This window comes from Rhea americana, unplaced genomic scaffold (assembly GCF_003343005.1).
Source record: "Rhea americana isolate MKP2758 unplaced genomic scaffold, rheAme1 scaffold_262, whole genome shotgun sequence".
Lineage (NCBI taxonomy): Eukaryota > Metazoa > Chordata > Aves > Rheiformes > Rheidae > Rhea > Rhea americana.
This window is the reverse complement of record NW_028186382.1, coordinates 414,970-440,642: the sequence shown is the minus strand read 5'-3', so window position 1 is coordinate 440,642 and position 25,673 is coordinate 414,970. Positions and strand designations below refer to the sequence as shown.

Here is a 25,673-nt window from a genome sequence, read left to right as displayed (position 1 = left end):
GTGTAAGGAGACAGCCCAAAGAGTGCAGAGACAGAGTAGAGACCAGGAAGAAGGTAATTTGGTTTAGCTGGTAGGAAAGTACACAGTTAAGAGATTAGTATGTCCCTCCTAGTGCTCCCACAGATGGGTGATACTGGCTGAGTCACATCATTTTTAGTGCCTCCTCCCCAAAAAAAACTTTGTCTTGCCTGGTGGTATAGGAAGTAATCTGGGCAGGGTCTGTCTGTGTCTCTGAGCTGTACCATGTAACACCATGTGGCCTCCTGGCCACAGTCTTCTGCACACTTTTTCAAAGCTCTTTAGAAAATGCTCAAAAGAGCATGCTGGGATCAAGGTCTGTGATTCAATGCAAGTCCAGTGCATTGATTTTATCTGCTCTGAAGGATGGACAAAAAAACTCTTAGGGCCAAAGCCAGTTTGACAAATAGTGTTTTTTCTCATTCATTGCTTGCAAGTGTATTTTTAGCAGCTCCTACACCTGTTCCTGAGGGTAAGGGCTCTTACCACCATTTCATTATGTCTGCATCGGTGGCTATCATATCTTTGTGGCCTATCCTGCTACTCATTTTATCTCTAAACAGTTTTCCTGAATTTCATCACCATGGTTGTTAGCTGACATCATTCCTACTTAGTCTCAAAGCTGACACATATTTTTAGCTTTTCACTCTGTTTAAAGATGGTCAAAACTGTGGCTAATTTAAAATAGCAGCTTCCTCTCTTCTGCAAAATTCACTGCATTTCTGTGTAAAGAGGCTCAGTGTCATCAAGCAGAAACCAGACCTTTGTGCATCAAGCCATCTCTGCAACTGTCTTGAAGATTATTCTGTCAGTTAGAGCTGTTTGCTGGTTTTAGTTGGGGAAGATAGCCTTGTGGGAAGATAGCCTTGTACGCGTATCAGTGGAGTCAGTTTAGCCACAGGGGCTCAGGAGACCTTTACTGGCTGTTTTTTGGTGCAGGGGATTAGGATCTTCCCAAGCTGGACTCTCACTACTGGAATTCTCGCTGCAGCTTCTGCTCTTGCACCTGCAGCCCAGTTGCACAGTGGCTGTGAGGAGCCAACAGTGGGATTTGAGACAGACTGACCTCCAAACAGCCAGCAAACATAGGACCTGCCCCTACAAACTGCCCATTGCAAACTGGAAATGTTTGTGTCTCTGACCCATCCAAACTCCTTCCCATCTGGGTTTTTATTTCTTCAATATATCTTTCTTTTATTCCSATTTGTCAGTCAGCAAGATCAGTTCATTCTGCATTTAGGCACAAGCTGGGATCCCTCATGAAGGATCATAATTTCAGATGACATTTGTTTCATTGCCAGGCTGCTTTAATTTCACCAAAGCCCATCTCTTCCCCACCTCCCTGAAGCAGAGACCCACCATATTTGCTACCCTGAAAGGGAGATAGAACATTTTAGCTCAGCTCAGGTTCCAGCTTTTGCTGCTAGATAAAACCATGCCAGAGATTTACACAGTTGCTTACTAGTTTTAAAGCTTTCCTCAGTAACTGATGCTTATTAATTTTGCAAAAAGTAATAGTGGGGAAGAGCAGATTTTTGTTGCTTTTAACTGTGGGCTGAGGTCAAGGGCTTTCTCTATGTTTCTTCAAAAAAATAACTGCGGTTAAACATGTTTTGAAGTATGATAGTGGCCAAACAGGATTACTACTTGGCCAAAACTTGCTGTGAAATATATGGAGCCCTGATTTTGCACAGGCAAAAATCACTAAATAATTAATGTCCCCTCCCTTTTCCCCTCCATCCTCCAATAGGCTCCACACAAACTAGTTTGTACATAGCCTGTGGAATTGTCTTGTGGAGCCCTTAGAGAAGAGGGCATCATGTTCAAGCGCCATTGGGAGTTATGTGGAAGAGACTGAAGAAGACAGGAAAACAACTTGCATGACATTTTTTTTTCTTCTGAACTGGAAGCAGTCAACTTCTCATCTTTCTCATCTGGAAGAAAGAGCTACAGAAAGATCATTTACACACTGGAGACTTCAAATACATCTAGAGGAAACTCAGGGGCACAACAGCACACAGTAAGAGGTCTTTTCCCCTCAGACAGCTGCTGTAGGCCTATTTTTTCACATGTCCATCTGTTTTAATTTTGTTGCCACAATTTCCCAGCTATGCCCGCAAAACAAGGTTCTCCTCTGGGCTCTGCTTCACTCCACAAAGGGAGCTCCTAGCATGCAGGGCCCTGCCCAGTGATAAATGCCATGATGGGCAGTGTCCCCAGGGCAAAATGAGTCTGCAGCCCATAGAGGGTAACAGTATCTGCCATATAGGGCAGAAACCAGCCTTCTGGCAGAATGTACTGGCCTCCTGGCACCAGGGAGACACTGACACAGCCTTAGCTGAAACCATGAAAGCAGATGATAAGTGATGAATTTGGAAATCTCTCAGAAAAAGCAGTCCACAATCTAATCTGGAGATTAAATAAGCAGAACCATGACCAGATAAACCACATCTGGCAGACTGTTAAGGACTGGAATGGAGAAAGACCTTTAATGATTCCAGCAAGCAGCATGGCTGCAGAAAAAGGAAAACTAGACCCATTTCAGGAATTCACCACCAGCAATGCCATCATGGTGCTGAAGTTTCACTCGGCTCATCCTTGCCCTGCTGTGTTCTCATATCTCCTTTCTGTTAACGCTGTCTTCCAGACCACTGCTACTAGGGGAACACAGAAGTGAGGGCTGTAGCTGTAGACAGTAATGCTGCCTTTTCCAGGAAGAGACCATCAGGGCTTGGAGGCCTGACTCAGCTATCTTGTCTGCAGAGAGCCTTCCCTGAGCTTTGAGTGTAGTTTCATACTGTCTTTCTGCCAGATGCTCAACAACCCAAGGAAAAAGAAGTTGGGTATATTTACTATCTGGAGACAATCTGGAACTTCTACTAAAGTGATGAAACCCATCCTGAAAAAAACTTTTATCTCTTGGCTGCCACATGGCAATCAAAGAGAGGAAGGCCCTGGAAACATCAAGAGCTAAACAGCTTCTCACATATGGCATAACAGCTCCCTCCACCCTCTTTATGGTGCATTAATACAAGGGCAAGAAGAAAAAAAGCTACTTGTCTTTGTAGGAAATGTGCATCTCATTAGCTTCCCTCCCCAGGAGACTCATTCTCCTTTTCCACCCTCACAGGCAGCAGTGATGAATGGAAACAAAATATAAACAATTTAATCTTTCTTATTTCCTCCTAACATCCCTGTCAGATGTTTTGGTCCATGCCTTGGTTACCAAATGCTGTACATCAATCTTTCTGATCACATCCTTACATGGCCTTGGCTCATAGTGCCTTTCTAGTGCTCTGTAGATACATGCATCTATATACAAAATATTTATTAGCAGTTCCACTTTTGGGAGGGTTTTGCACCATTCAGGGTCGAGAAGACAGAGGGGAGCCTGCCACTGAAAACCTATTGCTCTGTCATTACTTCTCACCCTGCCTGGGGATTCCTCTTGTGGGACTGGCAGACATGTATGCCAGATGAAAGCTAATGATTAGTGAGGCAATATTTACCTTCCTCCAAAAGGATGGTGTTGGTCAGGCACCTCAATGTATCACCAGCAAGATGAGGCAGGAGACCATGAGCTTTGCGTGGGTGCAAAGGGGCACCTGCAGAAACACTAGGGCTCTGTGGCAGGCACCTTACTGCATGCAAACTGGGGACAGGAAAGGAGCCAAAGATGGAGAAAAGAACTCCAGCTCACTGAGCAAATACACACTCCCTTGATTTCTTTTTTTCTAAAAGAGCACAAGGAACCATGCACCAGATTCCCTAGGAAAACTGATGACAACATTATTCTTGCAAATGCCCAAAATGAGAATAAGACTTTGGCAAAACTGCAGAGTCTTTCCCGTCCCTGGTTAAGCAAAGTTTCCTCATCCAGCTAACCCATCCCAGGCTCTGCTAGGGTGCATTGCTCTGCTGCGTTCAGCTCTCCATGACAGTGTGGCTCCAGGCCAGGCTGGGATACCCATCTCTCTTGGCCAGCCTGGTGCAAGCTGTGCCCCACTTGCAGGGGTTAGCAGACACAACCATTCTGCTGCTCCAGACACAACCCCACTATTTCTCCAGAGCAGCTCTGTTAACACAGAGAGATCCCCTGCAACTTTCCCCTTACCCTACAAATAAACCACATGCACAAAGCATTTTAATTTTAAATGGTGCAAGCACACCCGAACAGGAGCTCTGGCTTCTATAAAGATATCATAAAGATTCCCCATGCCTCCAGACTCTCCTGTGCTGGCAACAGCTTCCATACAAACCTGACTGTGCTCACAGCAATGCTCCCCACATGTGTTTTTGGCTCCCTGATACTGTGACCCCCAACCTCCAGGATATCAGTCATTAGGCTCTGGGCAAGAGACTGCTCCATCCCACAGACTCTTCCTGGGAGGAAATGGATTTGTCTAAATGGGCTTTTGATTTGTCTGATTGTTCTGTCTCTTTTCCCTTCTCTTTGCATTCCCTCCTTAAAGCATCAAGTGAATTAAATAACTCTATTACAGTTGGGAGAGTACATCAAATATATCTGTGTATCTGATGCCTCTGGCAGAGCAGCAACAAAGCTGTGAGTGTTGGTGCCCTTGACCTGGGAATGCTGGTCTGTAAGAAGGTTGAAGCATTGCATTCCCTTGGTTTAGAAAGCATTTGGAAAATTCATCATCAAAGTTAGGTTTGATAGTAACGCTTCTTAGGTAAACTCTGTATCAGTTACATGTTCCTACATACACAGCCTCAGCAGAGTCAGTCCCTGTTTAAAAGAAATATAAACAAGTATCATGAAGAAGAAAAACGACAAGAAAAATCTGCAAATTACCACGAAAAGTGCAACAACTAAAGCAGTCAGATATTGTAAAACAAACCCATGACATCATATATCATTGCATAAGTACAGACTGTGCAGGTTCTAAGAGAATCAATGGAATTTTGCCTTTTAGAAAGACAATGCTTGCCTAGAAAGTGAATGCTGTATCTCTAGATGACATAGATGTAGAACTCAGGAATGTGTGCTGTCGCAAGGACAGTCTTTTCTAAGCTTTAGCACTTTAGTGGATGGCAGGCGCCCTCCAGGTCATCTGTTGCAAGATCATTTCTGGTAGATTCAAAACCCATTCCGCCCCTTCTTTGGCTGTATTYAAACAACGCTTGTTCAGATTTTTGCTGTGACGCAGATGAAGCAAATTGGAGAGCTGTGTAACAGCAGGGAATCCTCTCTCCAAAATAGCATCCTGTATAGGCAAGAGAAGTTCTTCATTTACAGCACCACCAGCTCTGATTGGAGCATCTCCACCTCCATCCTAGCTTTTCATAAAAAGACACATCAAGCAGGGGTGAGTTCATGCATATTTTACTCCACTTGGAACCATCATTTTTGGACTAACAAGCAATGTATCACAACACTGGTAAAAAACCTTTCACAGCAAGCTCCTGCCAGGGACAATACCATGCACCATCAAAAAACATTGACACAAGAGCAGCCACCACAGTTAGGCAGTAGCACCTGGCATAGGTGGTGTCTTCCCCTAATACTGCACTTTCAGCTCGTAATGACACCTCAAACTCTCTATGGCAACTGCATCTCACAACGGAGCACAAGCTCTTTGCTACCACAGCATCAGCCAAGTATGATGAGGGAGGTTTCTAACAAATTCAAGGTGACAGTTAACAATCCAGTTAGTGCAGTGACTTCATGTTATTAATTTCCATATTCTGTTCATTCAGTGCTTCTCCTCTCCTTTTCAGCATGCTCCAGAGCTTTGTACTGGTGGCACACTGCAGAGAGTGGGACGCAAGCTAACGAATGCAGTAAATGAGCCTTGTGGCCATCAGGCAATGCAGGCAAGTTTAAATCTGTGGGGCAAATGCATTCACTTAATAGTTGACAAAAGCATTTCCATTTAAAATGGCAGCTTTCTATATTGCAAAATACATGTGTCATTAAGGTGAACTGGGCTGCTCAGCCCCTCTAACTGAGTGCTGCAGGCTTTCAGCAGACTCAGGAAATATTTCTTCTCCCACTTTTGCCTGTTTCATGCATTTTGATGTCAAAATATACTGAGTGGCTACATACCTGATCACATATCTAGAACTTACAGAGATGGAGGACTTGAGATGCCACCCAAATACTAGAGACAGACAAGGCTCTTTGCTTGATTTGCTCTTGATCTTGTGCAAATGTTCACTGCTACCATTTAGACAATAGATCATTTCTGAATGTCTTCTGAGATCCAGAGGTGCATATCTGCAGCAGTAAGTTAATGCTTAGAGGTACTCAATGGGTAGAGAATGCCATCATTTTCACAGAAATGGTGATTTATTTAATTGCTTCAAATAAAAAGGAAAGCTGAGAACAGGAGCTGTGGTGGCAGCATCTAAGCCCTACTCTGAAAAGTGCAGAGAACTTACGGTGAGATTAAATGTAGGTATCACAAATCAGAAGAATAATGTTTTTACTGAGAAGATAATCAAGCCATGGAGGAAATTACATGATGTAAAGCTTAGATTTAAAATAAATGTGAAATAAGTTAATGGATTTAGAACCAGTTCCTCATGGAAAAAAATCTCATCATGAAAAATTACTTGATGAAACTAGCCTTTATACTAGTGTTTTCTGCAGAAAGTCACAAGAACCAAGGGCTAGTGCAGCCTGACCTCTCAGCTTGCTGTCTTGCCCTCTGTGGGGAGGGACAGAGTGGTGGTGAAGGGCTAAAACCAGGAGAGAGGTGGGCTGTGTGCAACCTGCTGCATGAAAGGGGCAGAAATCCTGGGACATGGGATCTAGATGTTCCCATAGTGACTCCTCCTCAGCACTCACTTTCTCATGAAGATCCTACATCCCCAGAGATGTTAAAGACAACACCCAGGGCAGAAAGTGCTGAATCCAAATAAGAAAATAACAACCTGTATGGCTCTGCATGGAAGGAGCAGAACCATCCTGTGAGAAGGGTTACTGGATGTCTTCAGTCTTCCCTAGCACTTCACATCCAAATTCTGCTCTTTCAACATAGTGTGCAGTTCAGATGATGCAATGTCAAGGCAGTGGATGCGGGGATGAAGGCTCTGTCTCCAGACAGCTGGTGCAAGTATGTTTGCCCTGGCTTAATTATCCATTGCCTTTGCTTAACTTTGGCTTTTAGTAAGCTTTTTCACTCAAGATTACCCTGGGCTTTTTACTCATGCCAATGGATGCATTTAAGTGATACCATCTCCGTTGGCACAGATAGGTCTTAGGACTTCTCCTTCAGCTCTGTAAACCCTTGTTTGGCACCTCTGTTAGCTCCCCAATTGCATCTTATCCCTGCAGGACAAGTTTCAGTGAAAGTCCAGGGTTACTTGTACATCCAGCATGTCACTGTGCATCAACTTTGGAGACAGAGCTTTCCCTACCTTAGTCTGGCAAAATGCCATCTGGAGCCATCTAGGAGTAAATAACCCAATGGCATCAGGTTTGGGGGTATTAAGATCCCACATACAATAGCCCTACTGTGATCTGCTAACAGTGAAGCTAGAAAGGCTGGATCCTGTCTGCCAGGGCATACACTTTGCACCACAGCACTGCCACTGTGCTCACTCAGCACCTCTTGAAGCAGTTAAAAAGAAATAAATTAAAAAGTAAAAACAATGTTGTTTCTCCTTCTTCTCCTTCTTTCTTTCTCTACTTCTAATCCTGTTACTCAATGAGGTGATGCAAATGATTTCACTCCAAGATGGAGCATTAAAGTTTCACTCTATGCCAAACTGGAGAGCAAAACTCAGAGCCCAGGAGGCATCTGAATTCCTGCTTCTCCAGAGAGCAACAGGTTGAACTGGGCTGCTGAACCCTTTTAACATCTAAGCCTCAATTTTCAAATTTCAGCTCAATTTTCATCTCTCTCCCCCTACAAAGTCAGGACCAATGATTTGTATTTCCTCAACCAAAATCCATCACCTGGCTGGTTCTGACATCATGAAAGCTCCTGTGTGACTCTGCTCTCTGTAGAAAAGATGGGATACAGACATCACCACAAGGTTCCTGGCACAATGGATGTTATCACTGCCTGCTCTGTCCACTCATGAAATCTTGGTAATAAGACTGTTGGGCCAGGGACACAAGACCTCTAAGGAGAGATGAAGGGAGATGGTCTCCTTTAGTCTGGCCAAAAGGAGGCTAAGGGTTGAATTAATTGTGCCCTAAAACCTGGAGGGCAAGTACAAAGACAAATATGGCCCAAACTCTCCTTGGTCAGGGCATATCACAAGGGGCAACAGCTATGTACTGCATCTCGGGATTTTTAGATTGGGTGGAGGGGGTTGGCCCTAAGAGAGGGCATAGCACAAGGGGATCTCTAGCCTTGGGGATTAATGAGGCTCGGCCAAATGAGGCTGTCACCACCCTGATCTAGTGCTGGCATGCACCAAGCAGGCACCTGGACAGGAGTGTCCCAGGATTCCCATCCCACCACCCCTTCTAGGACTCTGTGAATCTGGGATAAATGAGCTTTAGCAAGGCTATGTCTCAATTCCTAGTTGGTCAAAATGCAATGAAAATGCTAGATGTCTTACCTAAGGGTTCCCACAAAACAGCATTTATACCTCAGCTGTTTCTCCTGCTATTGGTCACAATTCCACCCTGCGGGGAAGAGGTGAGGAGCTTCAACTCTGACATCCTCTCCAGAGCAGGGCTACTGTGCAGACCTCTTGTCACCCAGGGACATGTCACCCATGCCAGGGAGAGTAGGAGAGGCAGACTGGAGCTGAAGAAGCCAAGAGTTGGACCGTGGTGAGCTGTGTCTCCGATCTGACAGGACCAGTTCCTTGTAAGCCAGCCACTGAGCCTCTCACAAGTGGCTCATTTATTTCCCTTTCTGATTTTACTCTGCCTTTTTCTGGCTGGTCACACTTGTGAGCTGACAGTGGCCCTGGTTTGTGCAGTAACCAGCAAGGAACATAACCCTCATGCCAGCAAGCACTATGGAGCGCAGTGCACAAGAAATGGAGCTGGTGATCCTGTCTGGCACCCTCAAACCCAGGAGAGGTGAGGGGCTACCAGGAGGCCATTGCTGGACACCAATGTGCACTATGCCATGCACACCAGGGACAGCTGTCCTCCCTGTCCCCACGAGATGGCAGCAGCACCCATGCTACTGGTAGCTCTGGCTCAGTCCAGACATATCCTTGTTATCCTTCAGCATTTTCACTGGCTTGGGGATGCCAGGCAGGGGCGGTGTTAAGAGCTTTTGATATCAGTTTAAAAAGGACAGTGGCCGGGGGCTGCTTTCCCCTGCCTGGCTGAATGTGGGCTGCCACAGTAAGGTCTGCAGCAGGCCACAGTCCAGGCACATGTGAAGGACATGATGGCTGTGGTGGGACCTCTCACAAACAGGATTTGGCTCTGAGGGTCTTTCTCCAGACCCTCCTGGAGTGAAGGGGGAGCAGGGAGGGCAGAGGGTAAAGTGATGCAAGAAGGGAATGAGGAGAGAAACAAAGACCAAGTGGCATACACAAAGGACAGTTCTTCAGGTCCTTTTCTTGACTCCTCCTGGAGTAATCTCTCTTTTGGCACCTCCTTTCAAACTCTCAGCACTGGTTTAAGCAACAAGCCCAGATAAGTGGCAGGGCAGATGGCTACAGTCATAGAATCAATAAGGTTGGAAGGGAGCTCTGGAGATCATCTAGTCCAACCACCCTGCTCAAGCAGGGTCACCTACAGCATGTTAGACAGGGTTGCAGCCAGGCAGGCCTTGAACATCTCCAGAGAAGGAGAGTCCACAACCTCTCTGGGCAACCTGGTCCAGTGCTCCGTCACTCTCAAAGTGAAGAAATTCCCCCTCACATTCAGGCAGAACTTCCTGTGCTTCAATTTCTGCCTATTACCTCTTGTCCTGTCACATGGGACAACYGAAAGGAGTTTGCCACTGTCCCCTTGACACCCTCCCGTCAGGTACTTACATACATTGATAAGATCCCCCCTCAGTCTTCTCTCCTCTGGGCTAAAGAGGCCCGGCTCTCGCAGCCATTCCTCATAGGGCAGGTGCTCCAGCCCTCTGATCATCTTCGTAGCCCTATGCTGGACTCTCTCCAGTAGCTCCATGTCTCTCTTGTACGGGGGAGCCCAAAACTGGATGCAGGCCTCAAGATGAGGCCTCCCCAGGGCTGAGTAGAGGGGTAGGATCACCTCCCTTGACCTGCTGGCAACATTCTTCCTAATGCACCCAAGGACACCATTGGCCTTCTTGGCCAAGGGGGTACATGGCTGGCTCATGGTCAACTTGTCATCCACTAGCACTTCTAGGTCCTTCTCTGCAGGGCTGCTCTCCAGAAGGTCAGCCCCCAGCTTGTACTGGTGCTTACGGTTATTTTTCCCCAGGTGCAGGACTTTGCACTTGCCCTTGTTGAACCTCAGGAGGTTCCTCTCCACTCACATCTCCAGCCTGCCCAGGTCTTTCTGAATGGCAGCACAGCCCTCTGGTGTGTCAGCCACTCCTCCCAGCTTGGTATCATCAGCAAAATTGCTGAGGAGACACTCTGTCCCCTCATCCAGGTCATTGATGAAAAAGTTGAACAGGATGGAACCCAGTACCAAGCCCTGGGGGATGCCGCTAGCCACAGGCCTCCTACTGGACTCCACACCACTGAGGACAACCCTCTGAGCTCTGCCTTTCAGCCAGTTCTCAATCCACCTCACTGTCCACTCGTCTAACCCACACTTCCTGAGCTTATCTGGGAGGATGTTATGGGAGACAGTGTCAAAAGCCTTGCTGAAGTCAAGGTACACAATGTCCACTGCTCTCCCCTCATCTAACCAGCCAGTCATTCCATCATAGAAGGCTATCAGATCGGTTAAGCAGGATTTCCCCTTGATGAATCCCTTCTGGCTACTCCTGATCACCTTCTTTTTCTCGATATGCCTGGAGATGACATCCAGAATGAGCTCTTCCATCACCTTTCCAGGGATGGAGGTGAGGCTGACCAGCGTATAGTTGCCTGGGTCCTCCTTCTTGTCCTGTTTGAAGACTGGAGTGACACCTGCTTTCTTCCAGTCCTCAGGCACCTCTCCAGTTCTCCAGGACTATTCCAAGATAATGGAGAGCGGCCTGTCAACAACATCCGCCAGCTCCCTCGGTACCCGTGGGTGCATTCCATCTGGGCCCATGGATTTGTGGATGTCTAGCCTGCCCAGAAGGTCTCTAATCCTATCCTCCTCAACCAAAGGAAAGTCTTCCCTTCTCTGGACTTTCTCCCTCACGTCCAGGCCCTGGGATTCTTGAGGGCTGCCCTTGGCAGTGAAGACTGAAGCAAAGAAGGCATTCAGTAATTCTGCCTTCTCTGTATCCTTTGTCACCARGGCCCCCGCCCCATTCAGTAGTGGGCCCACATTTTCCCTAGTTCTTCTCTTGCTACTGATGTATTTGAAGAAGCCCTTGCTGTTGTCCCTAACATCCCTTGCCAGACTCAATTCCAGCTGGGCCTTAGCCTTCCTTGCCACATCTCTACATACTCTGACTACATTCCTGTAATTCTCCCAAGTAGCCTGTCCCCTCTTCCACCTTCTCTGTACTCTCTTCTTCTGTCTCAATCACTCCTCTTGCAGCTGTGGCCCATAAGAGTCCCACTGCATTACCCCAAGAGTTAGCCCAGCAAATGCCACCCACTCTTACTCTGTCCCCCTCCAAGACACACAAGGAATTGCCTTATAAAAGTGATGCTATTTCCTAGCTGGTGCTATGCCAGAGTGGACCCTGCTCCTCCTTTATGATGAAGGGAACCAGAACAGAGGCTCAGTACCTCTATACGGCTCTTTCCATAGTACTTTGCAAAGAAATATAAAGGGATGTTGCCCCCATGGTAAGGGTCTATCTTAGGGTCTGAGAGGTTTTAATTTCACATTGCTTTTGCAAAATCCCAGGACACAGAGACCAGCTAAAGGGCAACACCCCTAAGCAGTTGGTCTACAGCTATGCCATGGATAGCATGCATCCTGGGTTTTCAGACCCTAGCTAGTTCCCACCAAGACCGGAAGTCATTGTGCAAGCTCCCAGGACCAAGACAATGCCCCAGTCAACATCCTAAAAGCAGCTCTGAAGGAGATGATGCCAAATATGAAATAATTAATAATAAAATGAATTACTTCTTAAAATTGTAGTGGCTGTCATTTTCCTCCTACAATGCAACATTTCTTAATGGTTCCCATGGGAAATAACTTGCAAAGCAGGAATAGCAGAGCTCTCCCCAGTCCATGTCTGGCTCTCCCTTTTCACATCACGTCAGGCACATGACAATTCTGTAGTAAGCACATGAACTGAGCCTCTGCATCTTCTCCAGGCTGGTAGGTATCAAGTCCATCATCTTCCGAATCATAGGCAAGTCTCCTACTCAGACAATCCCCTTGTCACAGCTGCTTTTCTTCTGGGTTAAGCTGCAAGTGAGAAGCCAAGTTGCGACTTCTCATCCTCTATGCCCAGAAATAAATGGATCTTTGAATGGTGGTATTACATCTACCTCCCATCAGAGGATGCCTCTTCTCATCTCTTGTAGAAGGATGGCAGAGCTGAAGGTTGGCTCATGCCTTCATCTATCAGCGGAGTTACTGCATGTTTCAAGTCTTCCTTCTCCTTGAAGGACAGCTGTGGCTTCTGCCTGGTGAAGGCACTGGATCACAGTTCAAAGAGTAGCTTTATCATCCTGCAGAGATGGACACTGGGGCCAAGAGGCCTCCAGCCAGGCATGGGGCAGGCTCCCTGACTGGTCCGCTGAAGGAGCTGGGGACGGGCATTAATGTTGCAGTACTTGAGGGATGGCTTCAAACTCTCCTTCTGGTATCCGTGATTCCAGCAAGTCATACTTAGGGCCCATCTCTTCTAATATTCTCCAAAAGGTATTTGTTTACCATTATAACTGCTGTGAATAACCRTTAACAAGATGCATTCCTTATTCTCATGTGTATGATTGCATAACAAGTAGTTTAGAAGTTACAAACCTATAAATTTTTCTGGACTGAAGTTCCCACATTCTCTAAACTGTGTGCCAAGCACAGGGGCATCTGTTTAAATAGGTTTGTTTACAGTCAACCAAGTGTTTATGCCTCACCAGATCCAGCCAGCAGGATGGCAAATTCCTTTCCTTACAACTGCCAAACACCATCAGAGTGAGCCCAATTGGCACTGGGCAGAGCACTTACTTGAATCTGCACAGTCCGGATGGAGGGTTCCAGTGAGCCCAGAGGCCAAACTCCACTCAAGGATAGAGACTTCTGGAGAGAGCTTAAGCTCAGGGGACACTTCATCTATCTCAAAAAGAGTAAAGACTGAGCTCAGGGCTAGCACAAAAGCTCAGACAGCTCCAGGAGTCCTCTTGGAAGGCAGTGTAACCCAAGTCTGCTTGCAAAAGAAACAAACAAATCCTTGGGCACCCAGACTCAGAGATGCTAAGAGGCATACAGCTACTTCAGTTCTTGACCCATGATTTCTCTCTTTCTCCTCCCAGTGCCCTAGTTAGCAAGAAGAACTTAGTAACCCCATTGGATTTGCTCCAGGGGCAGAAATGGGTTTCTTCCTGCAGGGCTCCACGCCAGGGACCCCTGGCACCCTAGGGCTCTCCTCTGCTCCAGAGCATGCCCTGGGCAAGAAGCACTGCATAGGGAGAGGCACTTTGCATTGGCAAGTGCCAAGTGAGGAAACCTCCAGCAAGGCAGCAGGGAGAGAAACTGCAACTTGACATGCACCTGCAATGGGATAATTGACTGCTAGGGCTCAGAGCCTGATCACTACAAGGGGCCAGCAAGCAGGTACCTTCTCCTCTCTGGAAAATGAGAGAGATTGCTTAGTAACCTTGCAAAAGCCACTTGGCTTTCCATCCTCCAGCAAGGTCACAGGCTTTAGTGGCAAGACCTGAGGAAGGTAGAAGGTTCCACTCTAACCTAAGGAAGGTTGTCCATCCCTTAGCTTTCTTCAAGCTCCTTCCCCAAAAGGCCTGCAGACACCTCTACCAGGAGGTAGGAGAAGGGACATGAGACAAAAGGACAGCAACAGACTTGCAGGCACTGCCAGCTTCTCCAGCCCATTCGCCTCCAAACACCATCCTAACCCAGGAAAGTCCCTTCCAGGTCTACCTGGGGCTCAGATTGAATCTGGCAAGGAAACTTCACAACTGAGTTCTTTCCAGGGCAAGATATTAATCTCACTTGTAATCTCTGTGTTGGAAGAACTCAACTAACTTTCAGGAGAGGCTTCAGAGAAGGCAGTTCCCTCCTCCTTGTGGATGTGCACAGCAACCTCCATCCTTCCCAGGGTAGAGAGGACCTGCTTTCAGGGCAGTTTCCACTCAGCTTCAGTATCATTGCAGTCCTCCAAGGAGCCAGGGATGAAGCATTTCAAAACCAGCTCGGACTACAATCCTTGCAGCAGCACTAAGCTACTGCTGAGGTTGTTTCTGCCAGCACCTGCTGCCAAGCCATTCCTAGGCATCGCTCAGTGCCCCAGTGCCACTGCTCCAGCACGGGACCTCCTGCTTCCAAACAGCTCTGTCCAGGAATGACTGGGTCTCATGACACTCCTGTTCCTGACAGTACCACCTAGGAGTATGAAAAATGCAGTGTCTAATCCCTGACAGTCAAAGTCTGGGCTGCTCTGCACCCTGAAGCCTGCAAACCCTCAGCAACAGGGCTTCCCTGCACCAGCATCTGGCCGGCTTCCTGCAAGAAGAGCCAAACATCTCTGCAGCTGCTCCCAGCCATTCACATTGGTAGTCCTGTAGTGGCCAACAAGCAGTGGGTTTCCCGATCACAAAGTGTGTTGGCTCCTCTGCACCACCAGTCTCACCTCCTACCTGCTTGGGATTTGCAAATGGGCTGTCTCTCACAAGCCAGAAATGAGATCCCAAGAGCTGAGATAGGTAATTCAAGAGTGCTTACAGTGAGACCTTTTGGTCCTCATCTGATCACTTCCACAGCACTTGCCCCAGTGCGCACACAGTCATACTGAGCATCCTTCTACCCTAGCTCTTGGTATGCTGCTGAGGCACCAGGGCAAACCAGGAGCAAGCTTTGTCCTGGTGCCCTGGTTTTGGGATGCCACAGGCTTCCTGGGAGCCAGAGAGGGGTCAGGGTGCTATGAACTGCACAGGCATTTAGAAACCCAAAGACCCTCACATTGTAAGAGGCCTGTAGAAATACCTCTTCATCTTTTCTGTTCTTCTCTGGCTGGGTATCATTGAAAGCTTCCAGGACATTTATTTTCTTGCTTATCTTGGAACTGGGAAGGAAGTGAGATGGCAGTGTTTAAATTCATAGTGTGTGCACAGCTCTAATGCTTCTGCTCTCCTCCAGGTGCTGGTTTTACATAATGTCTTTCTAAATTACTGTCTTGGACGCCAGCTATATATCTATAGAGCTACTTTCACTAGCAAATATATATATACATCCGAAGGATCTAAAAGACAGATCCTGGAGTTCTACACTGAGCAGCTTAAACCAATAGAACAAGCCCTTGCAGTTTTGAACACAGGAAGAACCATTAGCTAGTGCTGACTGTAGTTTGCCCCTGCAAGGGCTGAGGATGCAAAATCACTGTTAGTAACACCAGAATGTGGATGCAGGGTGTTGGTGACAGCAATTATCTGAATGCAACAAGAGGGATATTCAGACCCAACAGCATCATTTACACAAAATTCAGTACTGAATCTCAGCATTTGTCTGTTCTGTATATGCTGATCTGCACAATTAGAGTTTGCTGTTTGTTCCTTGAGTATTGGAGGGTTCTTTTTTAGAGCCACATAAATGAAATCCCAGAACTAAGGCCTGAGCATCATGAGTCAGTAATACATCACACTGGCAGCAGCCAGTCCATKTAAGAACACAGGACTTGCTGCATCCTGTTAGAGTGGGAACAGTCAGGTTAGCATCCTGTCCTGAGATCCTGGCATTTGCTGCCATTTGTCAATACATCCACAATTTTTTTATTCTGAACAGAATACTAATAATTTGTCCTCTATCACAAAGAATTGGGCTCCTAGCTCAGCATCATAACAGTTCCCAACTGGGCATCCTAAAAAATCTCCAGGTTGATCTGATGCTTTAGATGCTTACTGGTGCTGGAGGCCAGACCATGACCATGTTAGGGAACAACTTCTGAATGTCTGAGTCAGCTCCAGATTATGGCCTGAACAGGGATATTCCCTGAAGTCATTGCTAAGAAAAAACTGCAGGAAAATACATTCCATCTTCTTTCTAGGAAGAGAGATTTTACAGGAAAAGAATTAACAAACATGAAAAGTAATCATGAAATTATCACAGGCCCAAGGAGCGAGTAACTCTCCCATGATCTTGGAAGGAAATGTGGCCTGAAGCTCACCAAAGAGCCTCAGTAAGTGGGGGAACCAAATAATTCATTTTTAGGGTGTGAGTTTGACACTGTAGCAGGTACTTGGAAAGCCAGATAATCTCTTGCAGATACCACAAAATCACTGGTTATTCTTGAAATAAAAATACATATTAGAAGTTAGAGTTTTAAAAAGAAAGCATTTGAGACTACAGTCCTGTCTCACAGCATCTTTAGCATGGCCTCTGCAAAGAGCGTTGTGAAGCTATGGATCCAGATGCTCCTGAATAGTTGTGAAACACTATTTCTCGCTGAACACAGGAGTTCATTTAAAGAAAAAAAAAAWWTTTAAGTTACCTTTTTTAAAAAGAACTCAAAGCATCCCTTTTTGACAAATCAAAGCAAATGAAGTATTTTGATTTTTCATCTCAAAATAACATTTTGTTTTAGAATTACCGTCTTATTCTTGTAAGTGCTTGGGGTTTTTTGGCTCTAGATGGGAATTAATCATACAACTCCACCAGCCTCTCTTCACTCCAGCTTCATGAGTGACCTCGCAGTCTGTCTGCTCTATGGGGACCTGAGGGCACATGTAGAGATGATCAGGGCAGACAGGGCTTTCCTTATAGCTACATCTCAGCTCTGTTTTCCTGCGATCAAACCCTGATCGCTYTAAGGGAATATTTTGGCTAGTAATGGTAAAATACTTTGAGAAAAAACATATTGTATAAGAGATTAACAGGCTGCTGAGAAGGTATGTCTCTAGCAGCAGTTTCTGGATAATGACACCAACACTGAGGCTCCAGATAATGGTCTTCATTGACAGTTCTCTTCCACATTTGCTGTGAGTATGAGTGTGGCTTTGAAAAACTAGGAGGGACAGGAAGTGGACAGGTAGCAGTGCAGTAAAGGGACTCTGCTTTGGATCTCCTAGAGCTCTCACTTCTATTTCTCTATCAGCTCCAGTGCTGCATCAAGTTGGAAATAGATCTGCTAGGAGGTGGCAGGGAGAGGCAGGATTTTTGTGTGCCAATGAGAAGCAGTGTGTAGAGACCCCCCAGCTTGACAAGAGGAACTGAATCTTGAACTGGAAACATCCCACAGCTTGAGATAAGGTGATAGGGTCTGAAGAGTACTAATAAAGGAAACCACAAACTGTCACTACAGTGATGCTACCTGAAGCATTTATTAGAAAAGCCACGAGAGGTCAATAGGAAAAATTTGGCAATATTTTAATGTTCCTGGTGGATGTGGCAGATTAAAGTGGAGAGCTTAGCTGCAGCAATTCACAGGGTGCTAAGGTGCTTCCCTCATGCTTCCCAGGCCATGATGAATCACAGCAGCTCAGAACAGGAGCTGTGGCAGAGCCATGCAAGCTGTCTCAAAGCCTCCAGCGAGTTCAGAGATGAAGAGCCTGAAGAACAGGTTTTAGCCATTGAGCCATGAGTTGCCTTAACAGAACCATGCATTCAGGGCAAAGAAAGAAAGGGAAACAACTCATCTTATGGCCTGGCAGCAAGCTACTGAAGAGTGATGAARGCCTCAAGAGGCAATGCAGGCCAATAGTAGATCATGGTTAAGCCAGAGAGATGTCTCCACAGAGAAGCCTTCCCCAAAAATCACTTTACACATATAGGAGGTTGAAAGACAAGCTCAACTATAAGCTGTTTACATGAAAGAAGGTATATCACCTTGACATCCCTAGTTGCCCCAGCCTAGTAACGGAACAGGGACTTGAGGACTTGTGTTGATTCCAGAAAACTTCTTCCACATGCAGTTCAACTTAATTCTGTAAGTTCTTGCCAAGATGACACTGCAGAGAGAAAAGCAGGACAAAAGAAGCCCTGAAATGCAAGTAGCTTTGAGCTGGCATCTGGGTATCATCCAATTAAAGTGGTGAGGAATTTTCAGATTGAGATGAAGGATTTTGTGAAGTTCTCAGCAGGTTGTCTGGACACTGCAGAATGGTATTTGGACCCAGGAATGCACCAAGGACATTTCAAAGGATTGTAAAAGATTCAGTCCATGACTTAGGAACTCTTGACAACCTCATGTGCTTTCTAAGGAAACAAAGTTTAAAATAGTGAGAAAGAGCTGTCAACCTGAAAGAGGCTGCAGAAAGTCAGCAGTGAGGGGCTGGAGTCTTAACCTCAGAAACTAAATGTTAAGAAAGACCACAAACTTCCCCCAGTCCAGAGGAGGTACAGCAGTTTGTCTGGACTGAGGTACACTCAAACACATAGATGTCTCTAAAGCAAAGACTATGCTCACATTGTGCAGAGATCACTGCTTTCTCCCACCTCATTTCCTTGCAGGAACCTTCAATGCCTGGACTGCTCTTCAACATGTTAGTGACACCAGTAGGTGTGATCCAGTAGCTTTTAGAGGCTACAATTTAATGGTAGGATAACTCAAGTATTCATCTACAGAAACAGGGTGCATTCCTACTGTGTACGTCTATTGCAAGTGCTGGGAAAGAGCTGCAGACAATATCTGGAAGTGTTTTTTCACAGCACATTCTCCAAAATCTGCCTGAGGGGATGCATTCACAGCTTACCAACCCCAATATGTCCACTGCTCACCTTAAACCYAGCTGGACTGAGTCACCACAGTCAGCTTCAGTTCTGCATACATCAGCAAGGTAGGATGAGAATAAAATGAATCTTGCAGAGAAAAGCATGGGAGTGCCTTCATCCTAACAAAAACACCAGCCACTTGGGGCACCAGGAGCCAGAGCCAGGTGTCCAACAGCCTTTCCTCCTGGGCCCTGCTGGAGACTGAACACTTTCCCAGAAAATGCTATGGGCATGTGAAGAGAGAAGCAAATGGATCACACCACTTCAACTGCATGCAATCAAGTGAGCTGAACGCTGAAAGACAGAACATTGGAAAGTGGGGTGAATGTACCCCACTCAGTTCATCTCAGGATTTGTTTGCTGCCATTAAACAAGGGCACAATCACATTTAAGGGTTGCACAAGCTTTGCTAATAGTTGTACATTGATACTAGGTCTTACTTCCTCCTCCTCCTTAGGAGGCAAAGAGCAGCGAGCACTGGTTTCATAAATCCTGAATAGTCACCAAAAAACAGGAAGACTGGAATTTGATGGCCATTGGTTGTCAGTTTTCAACAGAACAGCTGCCAGTACTTTGATCTCCATTACTAGATTATCTGAGCATTATGGGAACCCATGCTTCCCTCTAACTTAGTTGGGAACCAAGAACTAGTAAGGGTCCTGCATCTCCACTGGCAATGACACCACAGAGTCCTCCAAGGTCAGAAAGGGAAAGAGTTGATGGGCTGGAAGACATCTTACTGAGAAAAGGGTAATGGGGACTTACATGCCAGTTGAGGGAGAAGAGAAAGCATGCTGCATAATTTGAACAAGCCATCATGAAAACAATCCCAAACTTAATTTACTTGGATAAGACTTCATGTGGTGCTTAAAAGAATTAGCACTTTATCTTTGTGGAAACAAGAAGCAGGAACGCATTCTGCCACTGCGCAGTCACTGATTCACCTTCCCCCCCCCCTTTTTTTCAACAAGTGAGCAACAGAGACCTTTTTATAGCTCACCATGGGCACTGCAGTTGTGGACAAGGAATCACTGGTATATCCTCAAGACCTCAGTCTTACTAAACAGACAGAAACACACAAACGCTGTACCCAGGGATCAGCCTGGACCCAGAGGTGCCCAATAACTCACAACGCAATGTTTGGGTGTCTGCAAGGGCAGAGCATCCTCGCAGCACACAGACAAGGCTAATAGTGCCTTCCAACAGGACCCACCACCACGGTGTTCACCTGAAACAGATCATCAAGGGTACCATAGTGAACTTTTTTGAGAGAAGCGGTTACAACTGGAGGGCTGTAGTTAAACGTGGCCAAACTTTTCCATTGTTATTTTTCAGTTACTTGATGTTCTGAAAGATATTTAGAAAAATGACTTTAGCTGTCCTGTGCCAAACTGGGTGAGGATAAAAAAGAAAAAAAAAAAGGAATTTGGCAGACATGTTCTTCATTCAGTATGTAGTTTGGATGACAGCCAGTGACCAACATAGGAGTTTTGACTGCTCTGGGAGATGAAAAACCATTCACAAATAATTTGATTTAGGGTCATTGGGATTTCTTTTTATAAACAATTTTAATTGAGAAGTATTTTTTTTTAATTAGGATCGACAGACGTAATAGCAACTGTATTGTGTGCACAGTTCATCATTCCTGTCTTCGTAAATGACTCACATATGTGGTGTACTAGTTCCTTGTTCACTGCACGTGATGAAGTTTATTCATGGGGCAATTAATGTATCACAGACAGTGCAAAGGTGATGCCGAAGTCTTCTTTCAAAAGGCATATTCTGAAGAGGATCCACAGAGAAAGCAAAGGAAGTTTTCACCATTGTATGACATGGTCCAATTTTAGGGGCTCGTTTAAGCCCTTGCAAAACTTTAGACACCCCTACATTGGTATATTTGGCTTATGATCCTTACAATAAGCATGAATCTTCTATTAGTATTGGTCAGGATCAGAAACCATATCACAGAATCAGTAAAGTTGGAAGGGACCTCTGGAGATCATCTAGTCCAATCCTCCCAAAGACTTCCTGGTGCTGGTTCCACTGGGGCTTGAACCCAGGACCTTCAGTGTATAAAGCAGATGTGGTAACTACTACACTATCCCTCACCCCAATCAATATATAATTGTCTTCTAATTGCTCTGGCTCCAGAAGAAATACTCTGGTCACTGTATAAATCAGAATATGCTCCCTTTTCTGTTGTGGAACTGCTGAACAACAATTGCACCTGGCAAAAGCACCTTTGCACAGGCAACTGAATGCCCATGAGAGTAAAGCTTTGTTCAATGGTAAGTCTAAATTTAATTGCCTCTTAATTCGTTGGATAGCCCAGATAGCCTGAATAGACCTGGAAAGACTGCAGGAGAACTCAGACAACAAAATGGATGACAGAAGAACGGCTCTATGGCTCAAAATGCATGTTTCTTGGCACCATCCTCTGTGGGACAGTCTCTTCTTTGACTTGCACAATAACAACTGCATCTCAGCCACTTTTGTTACTAATCTTATCTGTTGTTTGAATGGCTCTTAATATTCCTTCCTGTGATTATAAATGTTAGTAAAAGTTCTTGGAACCAGCAGAGTTGTTTTGTAGTAGAATAAGAGGCTGGGACTGCGAACTTCAAGATGCTCAATGCAATGACCAGATATGCTCTTAAATGCTCTCTAAATGGGAATTTGAAACAAAAGTCCCAATGATCTTAAGTCTCCAATCACAGCCATGACTCTGAAAAGCCTGTTCTCTGTCTTTAAGAGGAACTGAAAAAAGTGCAATAAATGACTAGTACAATAGTCAAAGAAGGGAGAATGTATCTTATGGGAGGAAACTACCGTAAATTCCTCTTACTTAGACTACCAAAACAGAGGGGAATACAATTGCTACTTATAGACAAGTAGAGGGGAGAAAAGAAAAAAAGTCATGAAAGCTTAAAGATGAAAGTTGCACATGAATTAATAGCTGTAAAGAAGCCACTGATATATTTAGGGTAGGGATGAAAAGATTCATGCTCTTCAGAGTAAAGAGGTCAGTGAAAGTTTTCAGTAAACTCTCTTGGGTAAACTCAAGAGAAATCCCAAGTGCAGCTTGTTAAGCATATGGGACATACTGATATTTTTAATACATAGATAAGGTACTAAAAGATTCCCTTGTCTCTTACCATTTGCCTGGCATTCACCTCTTGCGCCTCACTCCATTCAAACAGCCAGCCCAGGCTTGTCCATCGCACTGTTCTGCATCAGCTACTTTCCTTTGTTTTAGCACTGCATAGACCAGCTGCAGGTCTCCAAGGCATAGCCACGACTGGCTGGCCATGAGGCTCAGGAGTGAAACACTGGCATATCAGAGCTCCCAAGAGCAACTCTCATCCCATCACAATCAGAGAAAGACTTCTTGTATGCTTCCTGGGTGTCAAGTTCTCATCTTACGTATTTTGTCAGCGGTTGTATATTTACCAACTTTCCTGCAGGAATAAACTAGCATTTAAAATGCCATCAGGGTACCTGGTGGCATTAGCAAGAGGGCCTCATGATTAGGCTTCAGTTATGGCTGTGCAATGTTAATTCATTTTAAGGAAAAATGAGCTAATTAGGAGAGAGAGATTGCCACAGTACTAGCCTTCAGCCTGTTATAGAGGAAGCAGCATGCAATGAAGGCCTTGTGGTCAGGCTGGTGGCTACATTGGCTACCTGGAGCATCCTCACAAGGAAGAAGGCTTTCACACAATGACCAAGGTAGTGTTACTAACTCTGAGCAGTCTTTCRAGAAAGCAAAGATAGATAGCATCTGAGTAACATCTACAGTATTCAAGGTATTTCTGTAAGATAGCAAACAGCTTCTGACAGTTTGCAAATTACACTTCACAGCAGCTGAGTAACATCATTTCTGTATTAAGAGGAATTTGTTTCCCTTTTTTTGGTTATTCCTTTTGGCAATAGTACTAATAACTAAGTCCAAATAACTAATAACTTAGTTCTAATAACTAAGCACTTCATGACAACTACAGGGTGGATTAGAAAACATCTGAGAAATGCAGCTGTCTTAGCAATTGGATCCTTCTCCCAGCCCCCCAATGAGTGCATACCCCCTTTCCTACAGCACAGAGTACATTCTGGGGGCTCCCATGAAATTTGCCCTGCAAGCAACTGAGTTGCACATCACGCTTGCAGGTTCCTTTGAATCCTTGAGGGAGCACTGACATGCTCCACCCAGCAGTTGGTGTCCTGGAAGCAGCAGGCAAACAGGGAGGGACTGGAATTATAGCCAAACCCAGCCTGCCAGGACGCTTCCAGGCCCACACAGAGCAGCCCAAGCAGGACCAGGAAAAAACATCTGTACTTGCATTCACGTTTCTTTTCGATTCAGGGTTCAGGTCTGCCTGTGTTAGTAACAACTGTAAGCGAAGGGATCTCCAGCAAAAGGAAAGCGGGAGGTAGAAATTCTACTAAAGAGCAAACAAGCCACCTGCGAGGGGATGCTCAGTGCAAAGCTGATCCGCCCGCCGCCAGGGCTGTGCGGGCTCGCGGTGCTCCGGCAGCCCCAGCAGCCCCCTCCCGCCGCCCCGCGGCGGCCCCCGCCGGCAGCCGCCGCCGCTCCCCGCCGCCGCCATCCCTCCGCGCCCCGGGATTGCGATCGACGGGGAGGGGCCCGCCGGCCCGCTCCGGCCGCCGCGTACCTGCGCCCTCCCGGAGCCCGGCGCTCCCGGGACTCGCCGAGGCCGCGGCCCGCCTGGCAGGAGCGGGGAGCCTTGCCTCGGCCCGGCCCGGCCCAGCCCGGCTCAGCGCCGCTCCGGCGGAGGCAGGAAGGGGGCGGAGGCGCCGTGACGGCGGCGGTGCCGAGTACGGAGCGCCGCGTACGTCCCCACGCCCGCTGCCACGACGCGCCGCCGCCGCCAGCGGAGCGCAGCGGAGCGGCGGGGGCCAGCACCCGGGGCGGGGGGCGGGTAGCGCGGCGKCAGCCCCCGGAGCCGCCGCCACGGTAAGCGCGCCTCGCCCCCGGCATGGCACAGCCTGGCGTGGGCGCGTTGCCCGGCGGCTGCCGGCATCCCTCGGTGCCCAGCAGCGGCGGCCCCCACACCACGCAGCGCCTCTCCGTCTATTTATTTATTAGCAGCCCTAAATAAATGTATTTTCCCCTCCTCCTCGTSTCCTCAGACATCCCGCGTGTTCCGTGCCCGGGAAGCCGAGGGGTCTCCAGGCCGCTCCCCAGCCCGGTGCCCCGGGACCGTGCCCCGTGCAGTGCCCCGCAGCCAGGCTACCTCAGCTGCCGCTCGCTGCACCGTGGCTGAGGAGGGGAACGGGACTGGGCGACGTCGCTCSCCTCCAGTCGCCTGTATGGCTTCCTCCAGGGCACAGGCGGCCGCCGGGCCATGCGGCTCCCCAGGAATCCCCTGCGGAGCCCGACGGCTCTGCCCGGAGCCCGAGGCCGGGGTGGACGGCGGGGCGGCATCGAGCCCCTCCGTCGGGCGGCTCTGCGCAGCCTCGGGAGTGAAGTAACGCCCCGTCGCGCCGGGCTCTGCGAGGAGCCGCTGATGAAGCAAAGTAGCGGCTACGCTGGATAGGGGCTCCGCTGCAAAGTGGCCCCATTCTCCGGTGTCCCCGGGGGCAGAGCCCGGGACGGGCTGGAAAGGGGGAGCCGCGATGCTGAAGCACCCGCCCGGTGCGGCCCGGCCGCCCGGCGCTGGGTCGGCGCCGAGATTTTGTTTTCGCCGTTTTCTGTGCCCGGCAAGTCTCGGCGACGGCTGGTCCCGAGTGTCCCAGTGCCTCCCCGAACACCAGAGCAATTGCCCCGTCCTCCTGTCGGGCCCGAAGCGGCCACTGCCTCCCGCTGAGTCACCTCGAAGGGTCAGGATTGACCGGCGGCCCCGCAAACTCTCCTGCCGGTCGCCACGCCGAAAGTGCCTTTCGCTCCCCGGAATCCCCGCAAAGCTCGGCCTTGCCGAGGGAGCGACGGGCCGGGGGGCCGCATCCAGCTGTGCCACGCCAGTAACGGAGCTGCTGGGGCCAAACCTTCCCCCCGGGCCGGGCAGGGGGTGGGGAACGAGGCAGCCCCGGGACCTGGCCCCGGAGCTGCACCGGGTCTGCCGCTCGCCAAAGCGCCTCTGATGCCGGACCACCGGGCCCCGCCAGCCACGTCGCGGGGGGGGATGCTCAGGCGCCGTCGTGGCGAGACAACGAATTTCCGTGGGGAAAACACGGAGCATCAGGCGTGCCGCCGGCAGRAGCCGTACGGGGGGGAGGGCGACCTGCCCCGACAGGGCTCCGCGCCGCGGTCCAGCCCGCTGGCCCGAGAGCCCGGAGGGAGGATTGGTCCGCCAGGTTCGGGGTGTTGCAGGGACGCTCTCGGTCCTCTGCTCCCGGGAGGGGTGCCCGGGGCGGTTCCCTCCAGCGAGGCCCGTCCTTTCGATGGCTTTCAAAAAAGACCCCTGCACGTCCGCAAAGCGCTGAAAACCTCATTTTCTTCTTTTTCCTTGTTTCCTCCTGCTTTTTTTTTTCTCGTTGGAAAACAAACAGGAGGCAGCACCCGGGCCAGGAACGGGCCCCGGCAGCGGGACATCCTGGGCTATCACCGGGGAACAGCCGTGCCCAGACGCTCCATCCTTGCTGCCGACGGGGATCTCCTTCGGTGCCCGCTGCCGATAGCTGAAACGTTCCGCCGACGCGGCAGAAGCGGCTGGTGCGGCGGGGCCTCCGCGCCCCGGTGGCCCCGAGAGCTTGGGCCGGGCGGCGCCGGCCCCGTCGCGAGCTCCCGCCGGCAGCGAGCAGTGGACGACGGCCGCGGCGGCCCAGGCGGCGG

General features: G+C 48.1%; 1 long non-coding RNA gene across 2 annotated transcripts; it reads right to left on the bottom strand.

Annotated features, from left to right (window-relative positions):
- Positions 1–17,523: 17,523 nt before the first annotated feature.
- On the bottom strand, positions 17,524–23,658 carry LOC146594310 (uncharacterized). 2 transcript variants are annotated; one of them, XR_014896207.1, is made up of 3 exons: positions 23,554–23,658; positions 22,039–22,341; positions 17,524–18,120 (listed from the first exon to the last, which is right to left on the bottom strand). It is a non-coding gene; the product is annotated as an uncharacterized LOC146594310 (long non-coding RNA). The 2 variants fall into 2 exon arrangements; XR_014896206.1 differs by lacking the exon at positions 17,524–18,120 and adding an exon at positions 20,520–20,665.
- Positions 23,659–25,673: the final 2,015 nt, after the last annotated feature.